The sequence below is a fragment of the Phascolarctos cinereus genome, unplaced genomic scaffold (genome assembly GCF_003287225.1).
Source record: "Phascolarctos cinereus isolate Bilbo 61053 unplaced genomic scaffold, phaCin_HiC Scaffold_4;HRSCAF=312, whole genome shotgun sequence".
NCBI classification, from domain to species: Eukaryota; Metazoa; Chordata; class Mammalia; order Diprotodontia; family Phascolarctidae; genus Phascolarctos; species Phascolarctos cinereus.
This window is the reverse complement of record NW_027555847.1, coordinates 93,441,577-93,467,408: the sequence shown is the minus strand read 5'-3', so window position 1 is coordinate 93,467,408 and position 25,832 is coordinate 93,441,577. Positions and strand designations below refer to the sequence as shown.

Below are 25,832 nucleotides of genomic sequence, written 5' to 3'. Positions count from 1 at the left end.
GCCAGAGACAAAGTCTCATATAACCTAGGATATTCATAGCAACATTTTTTTTACAGTAACATAAAAATTAGAAAATCAAAGAAGGTGCCCCTCAAATGGGCAATAGCTGAGCAAATTTTGCACCATGGGAAATGGCAAATATGAGGAATCCAGAGACCTTGGAAGACTTGTTTGAATTGATTTAGAGTAGAAGCAAGAGAACAGAACACTTTGACTACAAGAACATCAAGGAAAACAATAATAAAAGGTACAGAATTCAGATCAAAGCAATGACTTCTTTTTTACTTCCTTCCAGCATCACATCACAGCCTGGTTTCTCCCTGGTCTCTGTAATTTGTGAAAACAGAAATATTTCCAATACTAATTTTTAGTACCCTTTATAGACATTGCTACTTCACTAGCTTAAGAATACAAAAAAGTATTATGTGGAATTTAGTTTATTCCCCAAGTTGTTGTGTTTCATGGAATCATAGAATTTTAGAGCTAGAAAGCATGTTGAGAGTGAGATGCCATCTGGTTCAACTTCTCATCTGTGATAATCCAAAAATAACCCAGAATCTATGGGATTCTCTGAGACCCATAATGCTCACTTGTTGGAGGTTACCTCACTTATGACCTGGGCTCTCTTCCTACAATCTTCTAGAAACTTCCATAACTCCTGTTTATACTTGGTCTATTTGGCCAGCCAGTACCATAGTGCCTATGATACCAACATTGGGAAACCAACCAGCTGCCCTTGAGCATGAACTTGCCATATCCATACAAATATAACTCAGTAACCTTTGGCTGTCTCTGTGACGCCCTGGTGTGGAGGAGAGGAAAGATCTAATTGTCCTATACATCAATGAGAAAGAAAGGAAGAGAGCTTCATGGAACTTAGGTGTGCCAAATCTGAGGGTGGCCTCTGGTAGAAGATCAGTGACCCCATTCCTCTCCTGTTGTGGCCCAAAGATCCTGACACTATCTGTGGAAACTTGAGAAAGTTGCTTCACTGAGCCTCAATTTCCTCATCTGCAAAATGGGTTCAATAACATTTGTACTACTCATATCATGGAGTTATAAAAAAAAGCACTCTGGAAACCTTAAAGTACCATAATAATCTGGGTCATTATTATAACAGATATGTTATTATACACATACATATCTATATGCATCTATATACATATCCTGTATATATACAGGTTTATGATAACATACTGTTCTATTTATATAATGCATGTAGATAATATACAAATCTGTATATATATATATATATATTTTTAAAAAATGGGATTCTGACCCATTCTAGGCACATTAGGCCCCCCCCTGAAATATTCAACTATTGTGATATTGAAGTATCAAAGGAAAAGTCTTCCATTTTCCCTCCCTACAAATCCATACTAATCATGGGAGGCAGATGGTATAGTCCAAAGAGCCCTGGATTTGGAGTCAGAGAGCCCAGACTGGGTTGGAGTCCTAGCTCCTATAGCTCACTAGCTAAATGACTGGGTTATCAGTTAATCCCTCTGAACCTCAGTTTTCATATCTGTATGTAAGGGGGGAAATGGATTAGGAGAATCCTTGATCAATAAATTTGAGATTAAAGAGTGTGGGTCTGTGTATGGAGGTATCTGAGGAACACTTACCCATGGACTGTAGGCATCCCATTGGTGTCTTTCTGAGAGGTCACAGAGAACTATGGCTTGGGATTCAGACATTAGAACTGGCTTTAAGAGGATTAACTGGTTGGGACTCAAGAGGAAAAACCCTTATCTTTATGCCCGTGAATTATAGTAAGTGTTTGATAAATGCTTGTGGATTGACTAAAGATGAAGAATTAGAGAAATATGGAAAGCATGTGACTTGATACAGAGCGAAGTAAGCAGAATCAGCCAGATGATACCCCCATGACTTTCAACAATGGAAACTGGGAACAAATGTCACTAGGAAATGAATGCTGTGAAATTGTAATGACCATGCCTGGCCGCAGAGAAGAGGGGAGAAAATGTACCTCCCTCCTCTCTTCGCAGTCGGGGGGGGGGGGACTCTATGTACCCATAAAGGCTGACTTGGTTGATGTTAGGGGTTGGGTTTGCTGAACTGCTTTTTTCTTTCTTTTTAAATTTTTGTTACAGGGATACTTTATTGGGGAGGGAAGAGGAAAAGGCTAAATTTGGAAATGATGGTGACATATTAACAAAAGACATCAAATATAAGATAAAAAAAACCAACTTGTGAGATTCCTGGCCGACCGAAAATGGTTCCATTTCTTCTTTCCTAACCCTGGTTAGGAGATATGATCAAGGACTATAATCAACATCACACTTTACAACTTATATAACACCTACAATTTTTCTGAACTGCTTACAATGTATCTTCTCATCTGATCCAACTGCTAGCTTCCGGCAAAGCTCAGCTCAGGTGCTACCTTCTACAAGAGAGAGAGCTTTCTGGTCCACCAAGTGCTCGTGTGCATCTCCTGAAATCACCCTGCATTATTTTGTCTTTACTTACATGCGCACATGTTGTATCCTCTCAACAAAATGTCAGCTCCTGTTTTGTTTTGGCTTTTGTATCACCAGCATCTGGCACCAGTGCCCAAGCTTATTAAATGTTTGTCAAATTGGATTAAATGAAAAGAGTAGTGCATATAATATTATTCCTATTTGATAGATGAGGAAACAGGCTGAGAAAGATCAAATAAGTATAATTATACTAACTAGCATTATGGCTTACTTGTGTGCCAGCCACTGTGCTAAATGCTTTAAAAATATGATTTCATTTAATCTTTATATCAACCCTGAAAGGTAGGTATTATTATTGTCTCCATTTTACATCTGAGGAAATTGAGGAAGACAGAAACGTCCAGAATCACACAGCTAGTCAATGTCTAAGAGGTGGTGGTGATGAGGATTTGAACTCAGGTCTTCCTGACTCCACACCCGATAGCATTGTACCACCTAGCTACCCAATCACATAGTAAGTGGCAGAGGGAATTAAGTGAAGGTACCTTGCCTTCCCATCCAGAAATCTTTTCAGTTTCTTCCTCTTTTTCCTCTTGTCCTTCCAGCCTGCCACCTTCACCATGTCCTCTCCCCCTTCCCCACCCCTTTCTTCACTCACACCTATTTATTATACCAATTCAGCTTCCTCTGGGGCAACTCTTGGCCAACTACTCACCAGGACATTGATCAGTGTGGCCTCTTGTGAAGGCAAGGAGAAGCCACTGACTTCAGGAAGGTCCTGACTCAGCTGTCTCTCGCTACTTATTGGTTGGTCTTCCTCCTTTTCTACTTTATTACCCTCACTCATCTTGAACAAGGAAAGTGCCAGGACAAGGCATACATGGGGTTCTGTCCTACACCAGGAGAGGACCCTCCACCTTCAGGGTGGAGGGAAGAGGGAAAATTCCTGGACAATGCTGCTGCAGATGGGCCTGCTTATCTCAAGGCCCTGAACTATGAGGAAGCTGTGCCTCCGGGTCTGAAGTACTACAATTAAGGCTTAGAACTTGGAGAAGCTATCTATCGCCACCTGGAGGCCACTCCCCTCAATTCTGCAAGTACTCAGGCAGATTCCTAGGGGTAGATGGGGACTGGAAGTGGAAGCTAGACAAAAAGAAGATAATCCTGCCCTGGTTAATTAAAATGGAGCCTCACTCACTTGAACCAATTAGAGCATGTAAGACAGTGTGTGATCGAGGGCCAAAGTGAGTGGTACAAAAAGTAAAGAATAATTACAAAAGGCACCTCATGTTTAATAGAGGCAGCCTAGCTTGGTGGAAAGAGCACTGAATTCAGTGAAGCCTCTGTTCTGATACTTGCAATGTGATTGTGGGTAAATCATTTAATTTCTCTGAGCTTCCTCATTTATGACATTTAACCTCTCTGAGTTTCCTCATTTACAATAACTTGCCTCATAGGTTTATTATGAGGAAAGTGTCTTGTTAAATGCTATGGAAACATGAACTGTTACTGTTTAAAAGCACATTGCCATTTACCAAATTCTGTAACACATTCTCTCATTTGAGCCTCACAACAATTCTATGAAATACTGTATTGTTACCTAGTTTGCAGATGAGAAAAATGAGGCCCAAAGAGGACAGATGATTTGCCTGAGGTCACATATGCTAAGCTGCAGGACCAGGACTGGAATAGTTCTGGAGGGTTCCTTGAAGAGTTAGATCTTGTGATAGGTCCTGAAGGATGGAGAGGATTTGCATGGCTCCTAGGATAAAGAATGTCTTTTTTTCCCGCTCTATGACATATATCAACATACTAGGCATAGCGTTTCTATTCAATAACTAGAAGTGTAGAATCTTAGAGATGGAAAAGATTTCAGAGGACATTTAGTCCAAATGCCCTTCCCTACCAACTTCATATTCTATGATTTATGTTCAAGAATAGGTCACAGCAGACAAAATATCATTTCCTTTTTTGACAGGAATACAATATTGATAGATTAGGGGAATGTTATAGATAGAACTTACCGAGACTTTAGTAAAGCTCTCCATAGAGTCTCTCCTGCTATCCTTGTGGATAAGATGGAGAAATGTAGGTCAGGTGATGATTCAGGTGGATTTGAAACTGGTTAAATGACTGTACCCAAAGAGTAGTTGATATCAACAGCAATAGAGATCTCCAGTATATTTCTCCTCCATAGGGTTACCCCTTAGGACCTTGAGAAAGTCTGAGTGTAACCTTGGGGTAATTATCTAACTTTGGAAATATAGACCTGCTAGAATGAGACAGAGGTCATTCATTAGAAGAGTGAAATGTTGATATACCTAGGTGAGAGACGTGAGGCCCTTACCTAGTAAGGGTCTATACCTGCTACCTGGTGTCCACTTCTGTCATTACTAGAAGATTTAGAGATGGGAGGGACCTTGGAGATCATCTAGTCCACTTGTCTCATTTTCTAGATTAGGAAACTGAGACCCAGAGTATGTGTCCTAAGTGGGAAAGTTTAGGTTGGAATCTCCTTGCTCTGAATTTAAATGCAGCAGTCTTTATAACATTCTGTCTCTTCAAGTACAGTTATCCCTCCCACACACCAACTTTCCCTATCACAGTCTTGATATATTGCAGGCTGGCATTAGAATTTAAATGGGGATTTTGGGGGAGTTTTGCAGAAGCTGCAGATGACACCGGAAGGCCAGCAGATGACACAGAAAAAGTTTAGAAACTCAGAAATCTATAAAATATATTTATGGCATGTATAATGTCAACACATTTTATCTTTTAATACCATAATAATTCAGACTTCTTCTCTGGTATGAAGGGAGGGCTAAAAAATTTTGCATGGGTTTTCTAGTTCGCAGGGGTACCATGCCCCTAAACCCTGTGATGTGGGATAACTGTATATTTATTCTTTACTCATTATCATGCATTTTTCTCCAATTTATTTGTGTGATCTCAGTTGTTCCAACAAAATTCCCTTAGACATAGCACCCTTAGACCCTTTCATGTTATGTGTTTCTCATGGGTAGAGTCATTCTTAGTGGAGGGGTAGGTCTGGCCAAATATATCTCACCTCTGCAGGTGAAATAAATTTATAATGAGCATCCAAGGCAGTAGTAAAGGGGAAACAAAGTCATTAAAGGGCAGCCTGAGGGGGTAGTGAGGTGAGGAGAGGGAGTCTCACTACTTGCCTTAATAATACACAAAATTGGGAGGGAAAACTGATAGGATGATAGACATGAGTTGCAAAAAAGATTTCACCAGATGTGAACAATGGGTCCAATCTAATAAGGTAAAATTTAATAGGAATAAATGTAAAGTCTAGTTAGGGTGGAACCCATTTTTTTCCCTTCCCTGTCTGTTCCTTAAAATCATTGCCTAACTCCCAAAGGGAGGACCTTCAAATGACTGTTCTAGGTCACCATAGAGACAACTCTGCCCTTGACACAGTCCAACTAAATATTGAGCAAATATTTGTTGATTACTTGCAATGCTCTGTAGGATTGGGCTATTTGGAAACTTTGAAAGACTCGTAATTTAACTGGTGTGGTCTCTATTTAAGAAAAGGAAGCCCTTCCACACTTCCTGAGCTGTAACAGGCAAAAGATTCCTCCCTGGTGGCCCATCTCCTTGTGACATGGCTCTCTGAATTTAAAGAGGTTAGTCCTCAGAAAACAGACCCAGTTGCATGTCAGGTTCAAACTCAAAACCTTTCCATAAGACTAGGGTGTTGAGGGCCGATCTTAAGAGTCTGATAAGGGTTTAAGATCTAAGGCAGACTTTGACCTCTGCTCAGGCTTTCACCCCAAAGGGCTCAGGGATTAAGTGGTACGGCTCCCCAATTCCTTCCTGATAAAGAGGTCTCTGAGACTTCCCTTCTCTCTCTTTGAACCTTAGATTTACATATTTACTCCTCTATGCAGGTGGCGCCTAGGCGCCTGGGAAAACCTTGGAATCTACAGCCCAATCTAGGAACCCTGATAAGGAGGAAATTCATGATTGTTACATCCTCAGCAGATGTTCTGGGGAGTATCTCTCAGGGAGGACTCTTTGAAGTTAGGCTAGATCTTCCCTATATATTCTGTGCCCTCAGATGAATAAACTGAGTCAGTAATTCTACTCCGCCTGGCCCATGTCATAAGTTATTTCACGCCTCTCCATTCGGTGTACAATCTGGTTGTGGGCAACACTAGGGAAAGACAGAATTTGTAGTCTGCTGGTCTAGTCTCCAAGAATGCAAAGGCACTTCCATGCCTCAGAAAGGTACCCGAGGGGAATCTCATTCACTTTGAATTTTTATCTTGTCTTTGGTTTGTTTGTTTTTAGAAATCCAAAAATACAATTCCTCTGAAATTCAGAATTAACAAAACTGTGTTGGTACTCTAGAAGGATGAAGCTAGATCCAGAAGAATGTGCCTTCAATGAGAATGGAATGAGTAGCATTTTGTCTTCCACAAGATTTCACGAAGCTGTGTGATTCCTAGGGATGGAATCCAGACACCCCTCCCCCTCCCAGAAGACCTTTCTGCTTCACCCTGGAATTGGGACCATAGGCTGCGATTCTCTCCTTCTTGGGTCTGCATGTCTTTCTCCTAGAAATAATTCTAGTCCTCAGGATTTGTATAACATAATTTTTGTTTAAAAAAATTAAATTTCTTCTTCAATGAACAAAAATCTATTTTCTCTCCCTCCCCCCTCATAGGGGAAGGAGGGGAAAAACCCCAAACTGTTATAATACATATGCATAGTCAAGCAAAACAAATATCAGCATCGACTATGTCTACAACACATATGTGTCAATCTGTACACCTTGAGTCCATCACTTCTGTCAGGAGGAGGGTAGCATGCTTCATCACTGGTCCCCTGGAATTATGATTGGTCAGTGAATTGGTCAGAGTTCTTAATTCTTTCAAGGTTGTTTCTCTCTCTCTCTCTCTCTCTCATATATATATATATATATATATATATATATATATATATATATATATATATATACACACACATATGTATATATACACATATATATGCACATACATATATATATATATTTATATATATAAAATACAAAGCACTTTCCCTTCCATTATCTCATTTGATAGCTCACAATAATCCTGGGAGGAAGGAAGAACAAGAATTATCATGGCATCATAGATTGGTGCATAATCAGAGAATGTTGAAAGTGAAAGGGTCCTCAGAAGCCATCTAGTCCAATTTCTTCATTTTATTTTTTTCCCTTCATTTTATAAGTGAGGAAACTGAGGCCCGGCAAGCAGGAATGGCTTTCCTAGTCCTACAACTAGTTCCCAAGAAGCAGCTTAGCATGGTGAAAAAATCTGTAGACTGGAGACCTGGTTTCTAGTCCTGGCTCTCAGGTACAAACTCTGTGTGATTTTAGACAAGGGACTCAACAGTTGTGGGCTATCCGTGTCCTCACCTACATAATGGGGAGGTTGGACCAAATGGTTTCTAAGGTCCCTGCTGTTCTCTGTTCTTGGACTAGCTGGACCCCTGAGTCTCCCGGATTTCCGCCTCTATCCTAGAACAGAACAGTCCCACAAGGGGAAAAGAGGTGATGCGTTTTCCATTTTCTCAGATGTGCATGCTCTCCCTTCTCTTCTGCAGCTGGAGAAGGCATGTACTGGAGGCATCTTCAAGCTGTGGAATTCCCAGGTTATGACAATCACCTGCTATGGGAATGATGAGGATGATTTTGAGGAGTTAAGTTCCCTGGAAAGGAATCACACTTGAAGTGGTCAGCTGTCACTGGCAGCTCAGCAGATATTAATGGGGAGGAGGAAATGAGCAAAAAGGTCCTGGGTTTCTGCAGGAAGGGTAGAGGGAAAAAATTCAGGGGAAAGTGATATGGAGCTGAGCGTGGTGTTCACACCTGCAAACCATGCTGCCCAGGTTGAGGCTGAGGCTGAGGCTGAAGCTGATGAGCTTGGGAGCTCTGAGCTGCAGTAGGGCTAAAGATCTGGTGTCCACACTAAATCAGGTACTAATACTGTGAGCACCTGTGGGCAGGGGGACCATCAAGCTCTCTAAGGAGGGGTGAACTGGCCCAGGTCAGAAAGAGAGCAGGTCAAAGCTTCCATGCTAACCAGTAGTGGGATTAGGCCTATGAATGACTGCTACACTTTCAGTCTTGCTGAAATAGGAAAGGAAGGGAAGGAGAAGAAAAGGAAAAGGAAAAGGGAAAGCAAGACAAGTCAAGGGGAAGGGAAGAGAAGACAAAGGAAGGGGAAGGAAGGGGAGGGAAGGAAGAGGACAAGAGGGAAAGAAAGGAAAGAGATGGGAGAAGAGGAAAGAAGAGAGAGGAGAGAAGAAAAGGGGAGGGGAGAGGAGGAAAGAAGAGACAGGAGAGAAGGAGAGGGAAGGGGAGAGGAGGAAAGAGGAAGAGAAGGAAGGACAAAAAAAAAAAAAGAGAAAGAGTGCATGCTGATCCTGGGCATGGGAGCCATGACCACAGCTGGTTGCTGTCTCTCTACCTTTCCCTATAAAGGCTCATCATTTATAAGGCTCATCCCTATAAAGGCCCCTCCTCTTCAAAAATGTGCTTGGGCTCTTTTATCGAAGCTGGTCACCTTGGTCCTAGGTCCTGTGTCCCTTGAACTAAGACAAAAAAGGAGAGTGCAAATCAGTGTCCATAATGTCTTCACCTACTGACAAGAAAGTAGAGACTAGAGCTGTACATCCTCCTGAGATAAAAGCTGGTGGAATGAGAATTGTGCAGAAGCATCCTCATGATGGAGATGCCAAAGAAGAGAGGGGTAAAGACGATCAAGAAAGGGAAAGTACCACCCCAACTAAACCAACTGTGCACATCTCTGGCGTTATTGCAAGGGGTGACAAAGATTCCCCTTCTTCTGCAGCTCAGATGGCTCACCAAAGAACACGCCCCTCTGTGGAAAAGCATCCTTTTCACAGGACGACACAGCAGATCCAACAGCCCCCAAAGTGAAGGTCCTGCCTTCGTCCTGTCAGTCTGGTTCTTGGAAAAAAGCACGTGATTTCTCTGAAGTTTGACATTTATAGAGCAACAAGAGTTAGCCATTTTTTTTTCTACCTCTAGCTCTGTAGAGAAATTTAAGACAAAGCAAATCAGCAGCTTCCAAAAAAATTTTTTTAAATTAAAAAAAAATCAGCAGCTTCCTTTGCCTTATGTTTCCTTGTTTACTGCCTGCAAATAGATCAGATACCCATGTATCTTGTTCACCTAAACACAAAGAACACTTGAGTCTCGTTTCCCCCTTGCTCTAGGATTCTTCCTCAATTTAGACTCCTCTGCAATTCTGCTTAGGGAATACAATGCTGTTTTTAAAAGTCAGTTTTAGGGGCAGCTAGATAGCAGTGGATAGCGCACCAGCCCTGAAGTCAGGAGGACCTGAGTTCAAATCCAGCCTCAGATCAACCAAACACTTGACACTTCCTAGCTGTGTGACCGTGGGCAAGTCACTTAACCCCAACTGCCTAAAAACAAAACAAAAAAATTTTTTTTAAATTAGTTTTAGTAGTTCTAAAGTTGTCTTTGGTTTCTACAATGAAGTTAAGTATAATATTTAAAGACTGTTGTAAACAAATTTTTGGATAGGTGAGGTAAAAATTAGGGGAAAATGGGTCATTTTATAAGCTTGTTTTTATCAGACACTAGGGTCTTACCATGTAGTCTAGAGCAAAACAGGGAAGTCAGTTAAAATTTCATACTGTTCTTTCAATGAATTACCAGAACAGTTATTTCCTTTCAGAGTCTTGTTTCCGGAGCATGAGAATCCAAGAAGGCTTACTCAAAATGAGGCTTATGAGTCACAGGGCTGGGGAATTTGTTTTATCAGACAAAGTCCTGGCTTGAGAAATAGGCATTTCTGTAATCATCTTGTTAGATTCCGATTTGGCCAGATTCTTAGGACCAGCACTCACATTGTGGTGGGGGAATGTTGGGGTGCAGGGAGGCCGGGAAGGAGGAGGAGAAGACACATGGATAATGGTTAGAAATGTAAGTGGAGGGGTGTGGTGGTGGAGGTGGGATAAAAACCCACCAAGTTCACAAAGAGATCCAGTTTTCCTCCAAAGAGAGATTAATCCAATTGTCAAGAAAAGATAAACACATTCCACTTTAGCTGAGAGCAATCCAGTTAGCAGACCTTACAACTGTGGTCAGAGTCCCCTTTGCTTTAATTACATAATTACTTCTAGAAATGTTTAAATATATGATGTCATTTGGAATTATTTCGTGTGTGCTTCTTGCTAGTTGATATTTTTAAGACCGCTGCTGGAACAATTACTATACTATTTCCCTATTGGAAAATAGATGTATCCTGTTTATTTGCATATGAAAAAAAAATCTGTCTCAAACAATACAGTTTTATGGAGAAAGTATTGCCTTGCTAGATAGGATACTAACAGTCTGTTTTGAAGCTATTTATTGCTGTAGGTCAACAATGATACTATGAGGGGCTGCCTGCCTACAGCACCAATCATTCCCATATAAAATGATTAAATTCGCATCTGCCTATTGGCAGAAATACTTGTAACCCTTCCTTGATCAATGTCTCTTAACCCTCTTCTCAAGAAAGAATGCTTGCAGGGGGCAGCTAGGTGGCGCAGTGGATAGAGCACTGGCCCTTAAGTCAGGAGGACCTGAGTTCTAATGTGGTCTCAAACCAAACACTTGACACTTACTAGCTGTGTGACCTTGGGCAAGTCACTTAACCCCAATTGCCTAAAAACTACAGGAAAAAAAAAGAATGTTCACAGTTCACTTTGTTTCATATTTTCAAGAAAACTTGGGGTTTTCTTAGCTCCAGATTAATAGCAAGCCAGTTTCCTATGGCAGTGACACTGTATCATCTATATTGTTTCTTAATGGCAGAAGTATTAATGTGAACATTTTCTGTCTCTGAAAAACATGTATTTATTATTACATGGTCAGAACAAATACCCTGAGGCTTGCAGGTTGATATTCCCATGGAACATGTGCCTAAAGACTTGGCATCTCCCATGAGCTCTGTTCAGAAATAAACATTTCAAATAGGAAAGGGAGAGCTTTATACCATTTAGGAAAACAATTGGTGGTAGATTAGATCTAGCATAATCACACCCTTTGCTATAAGAATAGTGTAGGAAAGGACCCACATGTACAAAAATATTTATAGCAGCCCTTTTTGTGGTGGCAAAGAATTGGAAATTGAGGAGACGCCCATCAATTTGGGAATCGTTGAACAAGTTGTAGTATGTGAATATAATGGAATACTATTGTGCTATAAGAAATGATAAGCAGGCAGACTTCAAAAAAACTTGGAAAGACTTACATGAACATTGATGCAGAGTGAAATAAGCAGAACCAAGAGAACATTGTACACAACAGTAACAGCCACATTATGGGATGACTGACTTTGATAGACTTGGCTCTTCACAGCAATGCAAGAATTTAAGACAACTCCAAAAGACTCATGATGGAAATTGCTATCCACACCCAGAGAAAGAAATATGGAGTCTGAATGCAGATGGAAGCATACTATTTGCTCTCCTCTTCCTTTGTTATTTTGTTTTATTGCTTCATTCTCATGGTTCCTCCCATTAGTTCTAATTGTTCTTTACATCATGACTAATGGGAAAATATGCTTAAAATATGATTGCTTAAAAAAAGAAAAAAAGAATAATGTAGGAAAATTGGGAAATGGCTGAACAAGTTACAGCATATAATTGTGATGGAGTACTATTATGCTATAAGAAATGACAAAGGGAGGTGGTTTCAGAAAAACATTGCAAGACCTATATGAACTGATGCAAAGTGAAGTAAGAAGAACCAGGAGATTACTGGGCACAGTAACAGCAATGCTGTAATGATGATCAACTGTGAAAGACTTGGCTATTCTGATAAATACAATGATCCAAGACAATTCCAAATGACTCATGATGAAAAAATGCTATCCACCTCCAGAGACAGAACTGATGAACTGAGTGCAAATTGAAACATAATTTTTCTAACTTTCTTTATTTTTCTTGCTTTTTTTGGGAAACATAGCTAATATGGAAATATGTTTTGTGTGATTTCACACATAATTGATATCATATTGCTTGCTTTCTCAGTAAATAGGAAAGGGGGTTGGAGGGAGGGAGTTAATTTAGAACTCAAAATCTAAAAAGAATGTTAAAAATAAATAAATAACAAATTAAAATGTAAAGAAAAGAATAGTTTAGGAAGTTTCTTTCATCCTGCTTCAAATCTCCACTGAGGAAGAGCTGGAAATGATAGCCTATTATGTTTCCAGAAATTTCATTTTACATATAGCTTAGATATAGTGTGTATCCACATATTCCAAATTGCTGGAAGAAATAATTATATCAAGTATTTCCCTTATAGTTAATAATTTGTGTTTTTCACTAATAAAAACTATGCCTTCCCTTCAAAAAAAAATAAATGGCAGTTGTGAATCACAAAAATCCAATTAAAATTAATATTTAAAGTTTGGAAAACACAGAATATCAGAATAAAAAGGAAATAAAACACAACTTCCATTTTGAAAATCAGGGAACTAAAAGAAACACCCCATGGGCAATTCAAATTCCAGAATTTTGACCCCCTTCCTGCCCTGAAGTCAATCCTCTTTTTTTTTTTTTAATAATTTATTGCATCAGGCCTGCAAAACACCAGATAGGATTACGCCAGTGTTGTGGTGTTACAGCAGTTCTGGCAGTCATATCAAATTCCTATTATTTCCAGCGTCATTTAAGAAGTGAACATCAATGATGTTTTACAAAGGGATATTTTCTGAAAAGATAGAGCAAGAACAGAGGTTATAAAACATCCCTTCCTCTGAATATCCTTCCTAATATTACCTTGGTCCATGAGAAGAGTGGGCTCAAACTTGAAACAGTTTCTGAAATATCTCTCTCACCCAGTTCATTTCCAAACGCAACATAGCTGCAGACGAATCTGCTTTTCTGCTACAGCTGGGCTGGGCCAAGCACATCACTCCTCAGTGCCTCACCCCTGTTCAGCTTCCTGCAGATACTCCTGGACTTCTGACACCCCCTATTCCAACCTATGGAAGCTGTCGTCATCCTCCTTCACCTAAAAGCAAGAAAAAACAAATTCAAAAGCGAAAAGAACAGAGGCCCATATTCACTGGCCATGTGTCAGTTTGGGTAGAGAGGTTCTGAGGCGTCTTCAGTTCCAGAGGCTTACATCATCCCTCTCTCACATGAACAGTCAGGCAGGAGAGAAAGAGAGATTTGTTTTGGCTGGCTGGTACTTTTTGAAAGCACTTCAGTTCGATCTCAGCAGCCAATTAAAAGTCTGTCTCTTCACCGCATTACTAGTGGACAGGAACCAGTTATAGAATGCCAACACATGCTCCAAAGACTATTTGGGGACTGCATCAGCTGTGCATACTCATAAGGACTAGTCTTGCCTGGTCCCCTGTTATACCAGCAGAAAAAAAAAAAGCACCGGAGGAGAAGACAAGTCTGCAGAAAGTTGGGCAAGATACAATTAATCCAAATGATACTGAGAGTATTTATACAGTGAAACTGGCAAGTGGGCAACAAATAAAAAGAAAAGAGATTAGAAATATCAGCATTTCAATTATGACCTATTCTTTTCTTTTTTTCCTTCTTTTTCCCTTAATTTATTTTTAGTTTTCAACATTCACTTCCATAAGCTTTCGAGTTTTAAATTTTCTCCCCTTCTCTTCCCACCTCCCTTCCCAAGATGGTGCATAATCTGATATAGGCTCTATATATACATTCCTATTAAACATATTTGAACAATAGTCATGTTGTAAAGAAGAATTAGAAACAATAGGAGGAACCACAAGAAAGAAGAAACAAAACAAAACAAGGGAAAAAAAGAGCAAATGGTATGCTTCAATCTGCATTCAGACTCCATAGTTCTTTCTCTGGATGTGGATAACATTTTCCATTATGAAACTTTTGGAGATGTCTTAGATCTTTGCTTTGCTGAGAGGAGTTAAGTCTATCAAAGTCGGTCATTGTACAACATGGCTGTTACTGTGTACAATGTTCTGGTTCTGCTCACTTCATTCAGCATCAGTACATACAAGTCTTTCCAGATGATCTATTTTTTCATTGAGGACATCAGAAGTATTATATTTTGTCTTTAATACCTCAGTATCTTATATGTTATTTGAGAAAGCAGAGATGATACATAAGAAAATGGAAAAGCAGAGAGACCTGATGAAATGCTCACAGAAGAAATATTTGCTGTGGGTAAAGATTTTCAAGCTATCTGAAAGAGGGAAATTTGCCCCCCAACTGAAAAAGATCACAGACTAAAAAAGAGTAAAAAAAAAAGATGACAGACAATAGTTAATGGTTTGGTACTCTCACACCTTATTCTCTCATCTCTATGACATTTTTATGGGAATGATCTTCATGGGTGTCAAGGGTATACTTGAAAATACAAAGTGGCAACAATTTTTTTTTCCAGATTTTCTACAGTAGATCACATCTTCACCACAGAGTAGGTGGTACAGAGAGAGAAAACATAAAATGTGGTTGTGTCTATTTGTATCCCTGAGACTTGGTGAGATGGGAAATGTGTTTAGAAGATGGCTCTAGAAGAGAATTGTTTTTAAGATTCATTAATTTAGTTTTAGTTTTCAACATTCACATCCACAAGATTCTGATGTCCAAATTTTCTCCCCATCTCATCCCTCCCCCAACCCCAAGACAGTGTGCATTCTGAATAATTTCCCCTAATTTGCCCTCCCTTCTATCTTCCCCTTCCCCCCACCTTCTCTTATCCTCTTCCTCTTTTATTGTCCTATAGGGCAGGATAGATTTCTATACCCCATTGCCTATATATTTCCCAGTTGCATGTGAAAACAATTTTTTAGCATTTGTTTTTAAAACTTTGGGTTCCAAATTTTCTCCCTTTCTCCCTCCCCACCCACCCTCATTGAGAAGGCAAGCAATTCGATACAGGTTATACTTGTGTAGTCATGCAAAACACTTCCATAGTAGTTATGCTGTGGAAAACTAACTATATTTCACTTCATCCTATCCCACCTCCCTCCCACCCCATTTATTCTATTCTCTCTTTTGATCTTGTCCCTCCTCAGAAGTGTTTGCTTCTGATTACCCCCTCCCCCAATCTGCTCTCCCCTCTAGCATTCCCCCTGCTCTCTTCTCCCCTTCCCACCCATTTTCCTGTAGGGTAACATAGATTTCCATACCCAAGTGAGTGTGTATGCTATTCCCTCCTTAAGCCAAATCTGATGAGAATAAGATTCACTCATTCCCTCTCACCTTCCTCCACTTCCCCTCCACTGTAAAAGCCTTTTCTTGTCTGTTTCATGTGAGATAATTAACCTCATTCTACCTCTCCCTTTCTACTTCTCCCTTTCTACTTCTCCAGTATAATCCTCTCTCATCCCTTAATTTTATTCTCCAGGTATGACCCCTTAATCTTTAACTCACCCTGTGCCCTCTATCTATCAATCTATCTATATATGTAATTTCCCCCCCTCAAACTACCCTAATACTGACAAAGGTCTTATAAGTTACAAATATCATCATTCCACGTAGGAATGTAAACAGTTCAACCTTAATAATCCCCTTATGATTTCTCTTTCCTGTTTACCTCTTCATGCTTCTCTTGAGTCTTGTATTTGAAAGTCAAATTTTCTATTCAGCTCTGGTCTTTTCATTAAGAATGCTTGAAAGTACCCTATTTCACTGAATGTCTATTTTTTCCCCTGAAGGATTATATTCAGTTTTGCTGGGTAGGTGATTCTTGGTGATAATCCTATCTCCTTTGCTTTCTGGAATATCATCTTCCAACCCCTCTGGTCTCTTAATGTAGAAGCTGATCATGGCTTTCAGATAGTCCAATAATTTTTAAATGATCTCTCCTGAATCTATTTTCCAGGTCAGTTGTTTTTCCAATGAGATATTTCACATTGCCTTCTATTTTTTCATTCTTTTGGTTTTTGTTTTACAATGTCTTAATTTCTCATAAAGTCACTAGCTTCCAATTGCTCCGTTCTAATTTTTAAGGAAGTATTTTCTTCAGTGAGCTTTTGGACTTCCTTTTCCATCTGGCCAATTCTGCTTTTTAAGGCATTCTTCTCCTCATTGGCTTTTTGGACCTCTTTTGCCATTTGGGTTAGGCTATTTTTTAAGGTTTTATTTTCTTCAGTATTTTTTTGGGTCTCCTTTAGCAAGTTATTGATTAGTTTTTCATGATTTTCTTGCATCACTCTCATTTCTCTTCCCAGTTTTTCCTCTACTTCTCTTACTTGCTTCTCAAAATCCTTTTTGAGCTCTTCCATGACCTGGGACTGATTCATATTTTTCTTAAGAGGCTTTGGATGTAGGAGCTTTGACTTTGTTGTCTTCTTCTGGTTGCATGTTTTGATCTTCTTTGTCACCAAAGAAAGATTCTATGGTCTAACTTTTTTGTGTACTGTTTGCTCATGATCCCAGCCAATTACTTGAGTTTTGAACTCTTTGTTAAGGTAGGGGTCTGCTTCCAGTGTGGAGAATGCACTGTCCCAAGCTTCAGGGGTTTTGTGCAGCTGTTTTCAGAGATACTTCTAGGGTCCTATTAAGTTTTCAATTCTTCCAAGGTGGTATGATCAAGGGCAAGGTGTTTACTCCTTTCCTGGCCTGTGCTCTGGTCTGTGAGTGACAACAAGCACTCTTTGCTGCCTTGGAACTGTGAGGAGGATTCTCTCTGCACTACTACCACAAGCTCTACCACAGCAGCACTCCTCCTTGCCCCAGGACCGCCACTCAGAACTGCAACCCAGATCCAAGCATGGGCAAAGCAAGAGAATCCTGCCTTAGCATCAGCAAAGAAATTCCTGCAATCCCCCTCTGATCAACCACTTGATTCCCCCTCAGTATATGGGCTGGAAGCTCCAGAAGCAGGTACCACACCAGGGTTGAGCTTGGCGACTGGGGCTGGGACCAAGCTTCTCTCTCACCACAGTCACAGACTTTTCCTACTGACCTTCTAAGTTGTCTTTGGCATTTGTGGGTTGAGAAGTCTGGAAACCACTACAGCTGCCTGTGATTCAGTCCTCCAAGGCCTGCTCCAAGTTCGCTGAGGCCTGTTTTGCCTGCATGCCCATGCTGAATTGTGTTTCTCTCCCAACCTGGCATGATAGAACTTTTTAATCAACCATCTAGGTTGTCTTGGGCTAGAAATTTGTTTCACTCTGTCTTTTTGTGGGTTCTGCTGGTCTAGAATTTGTTCAGAGCCATTTTTTACAGGTATTTGGAGGATTTTGGGGGAGAGCTCAAGCAAGTCACTGCTTTTACTCTGCCATCTTGACTCCACCTTAGAAGAAAATACTTTAATCAAAACGAAAAGGATGATCAAAAGTGAGGTCAGAGTAGCATTTTACATTAAGGAAGCATATACATATGAAACAATCCAAGGGATGGAAAAGGGAAGCAAGGAGGAGAACATTGGTAGGGTGGAACAAGGGGTAGATCAGCAAAAGAAGAAGCAGAAACTATATTGTAATAGGGATATACTACAGACTACTTGGGCAGAAACAAGAAATAGATGAAGTGTTCAGTAGACCTGACACAGAGGCATGATATAGTAATGATAGAGGACTTCAGTTATTTAGATATTTGTTAGAACTTGCTCTCTGCCCAAAACAGAGTTACTAATAGTTATTGGCTTGCAATTTGGGTTCATTGCTGCAACTAAAAGGGTATTTGCAGAAGAATTAGATAAACCAGTCAGTACTTAAAGTAATGGGCCCATTTATTTGATACATTTAAGAAAAGTCCATGTGGTTTAACTGTAGACATATGATGGGGCACAGAGTGAGACACAGGGATAATAAGGGAAGGATATTAGGGCAGTCTTCTGACCAGTTACCTCCAGACTAAGGCAGTCTGCCTATATACCACATTGGGGTTAGGAATGACACCTTTTAAACTGGACCATGGAAGGGTAATGAAAAGATACGACCAGGAGAGAGAAGGAAGTCCATTTTGAGAATTTGTTACCCAGAACTGGTGCATTTTTACATTAAATTCTCACTGGGATCCCTGGATCTGTCTTTACTGTATTCTTCAGGGAAGTTCAGACAACTTTGGAATCAGAGTATTACCTGGATCAGAGATGTCCCAGTGTTCTATAGAGACAGTGAGGTCCTGCTCAGGCAAGCCTGACCTTCTAGCCTAGCCCAAGGCCTGAGCTGAGACTGGAGCTTGTTAGTATGAGTTGGTAGAACTTCTAGCTTGATAATGAACCTTCTAGGGCCCCAAGGCTCCAGGAATCAACAGCTGCTAGTGGCTGTGGATAGGAAGGACCCTGGACTGTTGAAACTGGGGCTGTTCAATTCAGTCCCTCAGGCTGCCTTTTTGAGTTTTCTAAAAAGATGTAGGTATAGGCTTGTGGTTGTGGCAGCGGTGGAGTTCAGAGAGCAATAGAGGAGCACTGATTATTTAGATTCAGGCCTCTCAAGATACCACCAAGTTCAAGATAAGTTATTCAAAAGCCCCAAAACCACCACTCCTCTTTCAGAGTGTCACAGGAAGGGAAGATGGATTCTGGTAACCCTTCTTGGTTATGATTTCCTCTGAAAGCTCAAATTATCCAAATTTCACCAGTTTAGAGGCCTTCATACTAGAGTAAACCCTCAAGGGCCCTGAGCCAAGAACAGCAGCTAAAGGGAAACATGCCTGGGAGGGAGACTGAAGAGAATTCCCTACTTCCTCAAAACAGGCACCCACTAGGAGTATGGGTAGGGTGACTAATCTAGCTGCAAGCAGCCTTCCTGATATAGCCCAGATTTCTGGGTATGGTTAGGTTGGTCAATAGTAGACGTTGCTAAAGAGAAAGGGACCTACATATACACAAATATTTATAGCAGCTCTTTCTGTGGTGGCAAAGAACTGGAAATTGAAGGGGTGCCCATCAGTTGGGGAATGGTCAAACAAGTCATGGTATATGAATGCAATGGAATACTATTGTGCTATAAGAAATGATGAGCAGGAGGATTTCAGAAAAACCTGGAAAGACTTGTATGGACCAATGCAAAGTGAAATGAGAAGAACCAGGAGAATATTGTACATAGTATCAGCAACATTGTATCATGATCAGCTGTGAATGACTTAGCTCTTCTCAGCAATACAATTATCCAAGACAATTCCAAAGGACTCATGATGGAAAATGTCCACATCCAGAGAAAGAACTAATGGAGTCTGAAGGGAGAGCAAGGCACACTACTTTCACTTCCTTTATTTGTGTGTGTGTGTGTGTTTTTCTTTTGGCCAGTTCTTTCACAACATGACTAATATGGAAATGTATTTTATATGATTGCACATAATTGTTTACCATATCGGGGAGGAGGGAGATGAGGGAGGGAGGGAGAAAATTTGGAATTCAAAATTAAAAAAGAATGTTAAAAATTATCTTTATGTATAATTGGAAAAAAATAAAACACTATTTAAAAAGAAAAAAAAATAGTGGACATTGCTGAGTAACTGCTACACCACAAGTAGGTTTAGTTTGCATGTAAAAGCCAGGGCTAGAGCAGAACTCTGTTCATTCATATATCTGTTTCTTCTGCTACATAGCACTTATATTCGGTTCAGCACAACCTTCTTTGTAAATAGAGACCTGCATCCCTGGATTTGTGCATGGTTATTCTGGGTTGTGGATATAAGGACTGCCATATCAAAAAACAAACTAAAAAAAAAACCCTAATAACTTCATCCATCAAAAAGTAGATGAAGCAAGAGAGGGAATTGCTATTTCTGGACCCAATTGTCAACAATAAAGAGAAACCAGTTGGTAGGAATGTTGAGAACCTTCAGGAAAAGTAACCACTCCATTTCAGAATTTGTGAGACAAAGAAAGCTGGGCATAATCTCATATGCACCCTAGATTTTCAGTGAGCATATTTCAAAGGGTTCAGAGAAAGAATAGGTAAGATTCCATGAACTATAACTTTATTGGAACAAGTCTGCCCCAATGGGAAACTTTCAAGAATGAAATAGAGAAGAAGGATAACAGTTGTCCAAAGAGAACATGGTGCATGCACAGGAATTCACTAAACTTAGATTTTATTTTTTATAATAAATGTTATTGATATCTTTCAGTTTTATAGTATCCACATTTCCCAATATAGCCCTCCTTCTACCCCCTCCCAGAGAGCTATCTTTAATAACAAAGAATTTTTTAAAATGAAAAAAAATTAGTTTCCCCAAACTAACCAAAGTCTGACATTATCTGCAGTTCAACTTAGATTTTTAAGACATGAGAAGAAGATGAAAGCAAAATCATGGCTTTGTATTGTAAGAATAGTTCCAGGACTCCTAAAGCTTAGCATGAGCTTGGGGCGATGACAGCTAAGGAAAACAAAAAAGGTTTTAAAATGGATACATTAGGGAAAAGAGGAGGATCACTTAGCATGGAGGGGACAATAATTATCTATTTGTGAGGGAGAGAAGGCAAAACTGTTTGTGGAATCAGAGCTCTGCACTTGTCTTTTTGTTGTGCTTCTGGAGATTTTGACATCACAGCAAAGGACTATGGGGTAGATTACACATTGTTACCCATGAATTACTATGGAAAAATTTCTTTCCCATCAGAGTTTTGTTGCCTCTAGGCAAAACAATGAAATTTATATCCTCAATTTGTAGTCAATTATCTATTAATATATTTTGAAAAATACCATCTCCCATATGACCACTATTTCACTGGTTCCCTTAGTGCTATACACATATATCAATCTCCTAACTTTGTACCTCCTTGATTTTGTACTACCCACATTTGATTTTCTCCAGCTATGTTAAATTGGTCCATTATACTCAGCATGGATGACAATTTTGACTATGGCAGCTAGGAAGAGTTTGTAATTTGTATCTTTTCTTGTGCAAGAAATTAAAAAAAGCCTCAATGAAGCTGAATGCTGTGAATTAATTACTTGACATGTTCAAATTTCATCTTGCTTCTGTTTTCTTTGGCAAGAATCATCTTTGTACCGGAACATATAGAATGAAATGCTTGATAAGGAGTTATAAACCAAGATAAGTAGGGAAGCACCTACTTACTCTTAATGAGCTCAAGACAAAAATTCAAATGAACTAAATCTCAGTACTTTAAGGGCGAGTGCATGAGATTGCTGGGCCACGGTCAGGGCTATTTGAAAGAATGGAGAATGGTTAAGATCTGGCAAAACTGGAGGTACGCAAATGTCTCAATTTTCTAAAAAAAATTTTAAAGTAAGAGGGATTGGGGAAAGAATAGTGACTGCAAAATATAGACCAATGAGCTTGACTTTGATTCCCTGAGCATTCTAGAATGTATTATTGAAAGCATGATTAGTGAAAACTGGAAAAAGGAAAGTAGTGATCACAATGTGATTTCCTCAAGACCCAGGTTCTAAAGGAAGAGGCTCAGTCATCTTAGGAAGGAATCCTCTCTGAAACTAATTAGGATAATGATCAGACTAAGAAAGAACATCTTTTTAAAAAAATTTTTTTATTAATTCAATTAGGAGAAGCATCTCTTGAGTTCACCTTTGACCAATTTGAAAGGGAAGTCCTTAGAGGAAGTGGCTAAAAAGGAATTGAATGGTTTTAGGGAAGTGGTTCTCTGGGGTGCTCTGAAGTTACTATTGTTTTGTTCAAGGAAATTTTTAAAAAATCTAAGCTTATATCGTTGTTTAATCTTGACTGTGGAAATTTTTCTTTATTCTTGAATGCTATAGATTGTAAATAGAAAAATGGCTTGGATCAGAGAGATTTTCAAAGGCATGGGGAGAGTCTACTTTTTTTTTTTTTTATGATTTCTCTCTCTAAGCTAGCATACCCAGAATTCAATAAAGAATTTTGTTTCTGATGTGACAAAAACACAGAGTATGTTTTACTTCTGCACTAAGAAGATTTAGGAAAGACACATTAGCTGATTATTAGGATTATTAGAGGATTATTATATGGAAAAGGGAATAAATTTATTCTGTTTTGCCCCAGAGAACAGAACAAGAAGCAAAGTTCAGGAGTTTCAAAGAGGCAAATTTAGGATTTATATAAGAAAAAAGGTCCTAAAAATTAGCGCTATCCAAAATCTTCAAGAGGTCATGGGTTTCCCTTCCAACACTGAGCTTCAGTGGTATAACAGTCTTTCATTTATATGCACCAAATATTTCTAGAGTTAGACTTACGAAAGAAAAGTTAATAATACTACAAGAAGGAATAGATTAAAAACAATAAAGGGCAGTTAGGTGACACAGTGGATAAAGCACACCAGCCCTGGAGTCAGGAGTTTAAAACTGGCTTCAGACACTTGACACTTACTAGCTGTGTGACCCTGGGCAAGTCACTTAACCCTGAGTACCTGGCAAAAAAATAATAATAGGAGGAGTATTTAAGATTCCATAGTCAGAATATGATAAATCTAGTAAAAAAAATTAAGAACAGAAAATCATAAATATGAACTTAGTTAGTGAGCAGTATATAATATATAGATTTTTGTGGTTCAGTCATTTCAATCACTTCTGACTCTTTTCGATCTCATTTGGGGTTTTCTTGGCAAAGATACTGGAATGGTATGCCATTTCCTTCTTTAGTTTCTTAGAATTAAATAGAAAAAAGTGGGGAATATACTTTGTTGGTCAACCAAATAGCATAGTGGGAAGAATACTAGACCTAGTGTCAGGAAGATTTGAATTCAAATCCAGCCTCAGACCCTGGGCAAATCACATAATATCTGCCTGCTTCAGGTGACTATTTTCATCTGCAAAATAGGGATAATAACAGCACTTACCTTGCAGCATTGCTGTGAAGATAAAATGAGATAATAGTTGCAAAGCGCTTTGTGAAGCTTAAAGCACTACATAAATGCTAACTATTATTATTGTTGTTGCTGTTATTACTGTTTTATTGTTAATTTAAGGAGAATAAAAAAGAATATTTCCATATGCAAAATAGAACAGAAAAACAGGATTATATATGAAAAGAAACTCTATTATATACAGCTCACTTAAAAATATATGATAAAAAATAAATTTTAAAAAATTTTAAAAATTAATTTTAAAAAGGATATGATAAATTCAACATCTCAACATGCTTCTCTCTTTACTTACAAACTCCCTTTAGTTTTTCTCTGTGCATTTAAAAAAAACACTTGAATAACCCTCTTTTCTCTTACTCTTCTTCTCCTCCTCAGTCATGTCTGACTCTTCATGAATCCATGGCCTTGTCTGTGGGACTTTCTTGGCAAAGATATGGGAGTGATTTGTCATTTCCTTCTCCAATGTGCCCCCATTTTACAGTTGAGGAACTGAGGCAAATAGGTGTTAAATGTCTTGCCTAAGGTCATGCAGCTAGTAAATGTTTGGGGCAGGATTTGAACTCAGGTCTTCTTGATTCCAAGCCCAGTGTTCTATCCATTATACCATCTAGTTGCTCCCAAGTTTAACTCCCATAATTGTTGATCGAATATGAGGCATAAAAAGCCTTGGCTCAATTTAAAAAGAAATAATGATATTCTATTTATAGATAATGATATATAAAACTACAATAAACAACACAAATAAAAAAAAGAATATGAAAATTGGAAAGTAAAATTCAATCTATTAAACGATAATTTGGTTTAAGGAAGAGATTAGAAATACTATAACAAACTATTCAAACAATAATGATGATCCATGCAATTCATCAAAGTCTGTAGAGTATAGCCAAAATGGTTTTTAGAGAGAAATCTGCAATACTGAATGCCTACATTAATTTTTAATAAGACAAAGAAGGGCTAAATTAATTGTGTCTGTGATTAAGAACTGGGACAAAATCATAGTGATATTAGTTATGACTGTAAGATCCTATAGCCCAGATTACAAGTCAGGCCTGCGGTTCCTGAAACCAGCCAACTTTCCTACACCTCTCCCCCGGGTATAATTTCCTCCAAATTTTCACATCAGTTTGTCAGAAAAACTGCTATATGAAATTTCACCAATTCAATATTCATTTATAAGGGTTCAGTTCATGTCTTATGTTCCTATTAGACTGTAAGCTCTTTGAGGGCAGGGCCTGTGTCATTTTTCATATTTGTCTATATAACATCAAACATAGCCTTTGAACAAAGTAGCTGCTACTCAATTCAATACATTTTTTCCTAGTAAGCCCCTCCCCCCAAACTGTCCCCTCTTCCTAATTTTCCTATCCTTGAGAAGACTGCAATTGATGACTCTACTTCCTTACGTCTTACTTTCTTCTTCTCTTCAGTCCGGCCTCTGACTTCATCATTTGACTGAAATTGCTCTCTCCAAAGTTATCAGTGATCTCTTAACTGCCAAATTTAATGGCCTTTTCTCAATCTTCATCCCTCTCCACCTCCATGCAGTTTTGCATGGGAGCTAGCCACTGTAAATGTATGGAGCAGGTAGACAGAATGTCTCCTGTAAAGAACTCGAAGACGGCAGTGTCACTAGATTGGAGAGTACATGGAAGGAAGAAAGGTGTAAGAAGGCTAGAAAGTTAGGCAGCCAGTTTATGAAAGACTTTAAAAGAAGATTTTGTTATTTGATTCTAGAGGTATAGGGAGCCACTGAAGTTTACTGAGTAAGAGCATGACATTGCTCTTTTTCTAAAAATATTTTTAAATTTTTTTTTCATACTTGCTCTTGATATTAATGATCTTTAATATCTCATCTTTAACATCTGAATAGAGGACGGATGGGAGTGGGGGAGAGGCTTGAGGCAGGGAGTCCAACCAGGGAATTATTGGAATAGTCCAGGCATGAGGTGATGAGAGTCTACACCACGTTGGTGGCAGTTTCACTAGAAAGAGGCATATAAGAAAGATGGTATGAAGGTAGAAATGACAGGATTTGGAAGCTGACTGGATATAAAAGAATGAAAAAAAAGTCTAGGATGACATCTAGGACGTGAGCTTGGATGACTTGGAGCATGGTGTTGTCCTAAACAGCAAATAGAGAAAAGGGGACAATGTGGGGGGGGGTGGAGAAATGGGGAGGGAGAGGAGACTGAGACAATAGGTCTACAGATATCTTAATAGGTAAGTCTTATATAGAATAAATAAATAAATCAAACAAGTATTTGGAGATGTAAATTTGGAGTGCAGGAGATTAATCTGAGAATCATAAGCATAGATATGGTAGTTGAATCCATGATAGCTGATGAGATCACCAAGTGAAATTGTATATAGAGAGAAGAGCCTTGAGGGACATCCTGTGCATGACCTGGATACAGCAAAAGGAGGATTGATCAGACAGATAAGAGGAGAACCAGAAGAGAGCAGTATCAGGAAAGCCTGGAGAGAAGAAAGATTCAAGGGGCACAGGGTGACCAAGAGTGTCAAAGACTACATGGAGGTCATTAAATTTGGCAATTAAGAGATCACTGGTAACTTTGGAGTTTCAGTTGAATGTGACGTGA

At 39.1% G+C, this 25,832-nt stretch overlaps 1 pseudogene; it reads left to right on the top strand.

Annotated features, from left to right (window-relative positions):
• The first annotated feature begins 7,461 nt into the window (after nucleotides 1-7,461).
• Nucleotides 7,462-9,615, top strand: LOC144456786 (death-associated protein 1 pseudogene; annotated as a pseudogene).
• The last annotated feature ends 16,217 nt before the right edge of the window (nucleotides 9,616-25,832 follow it).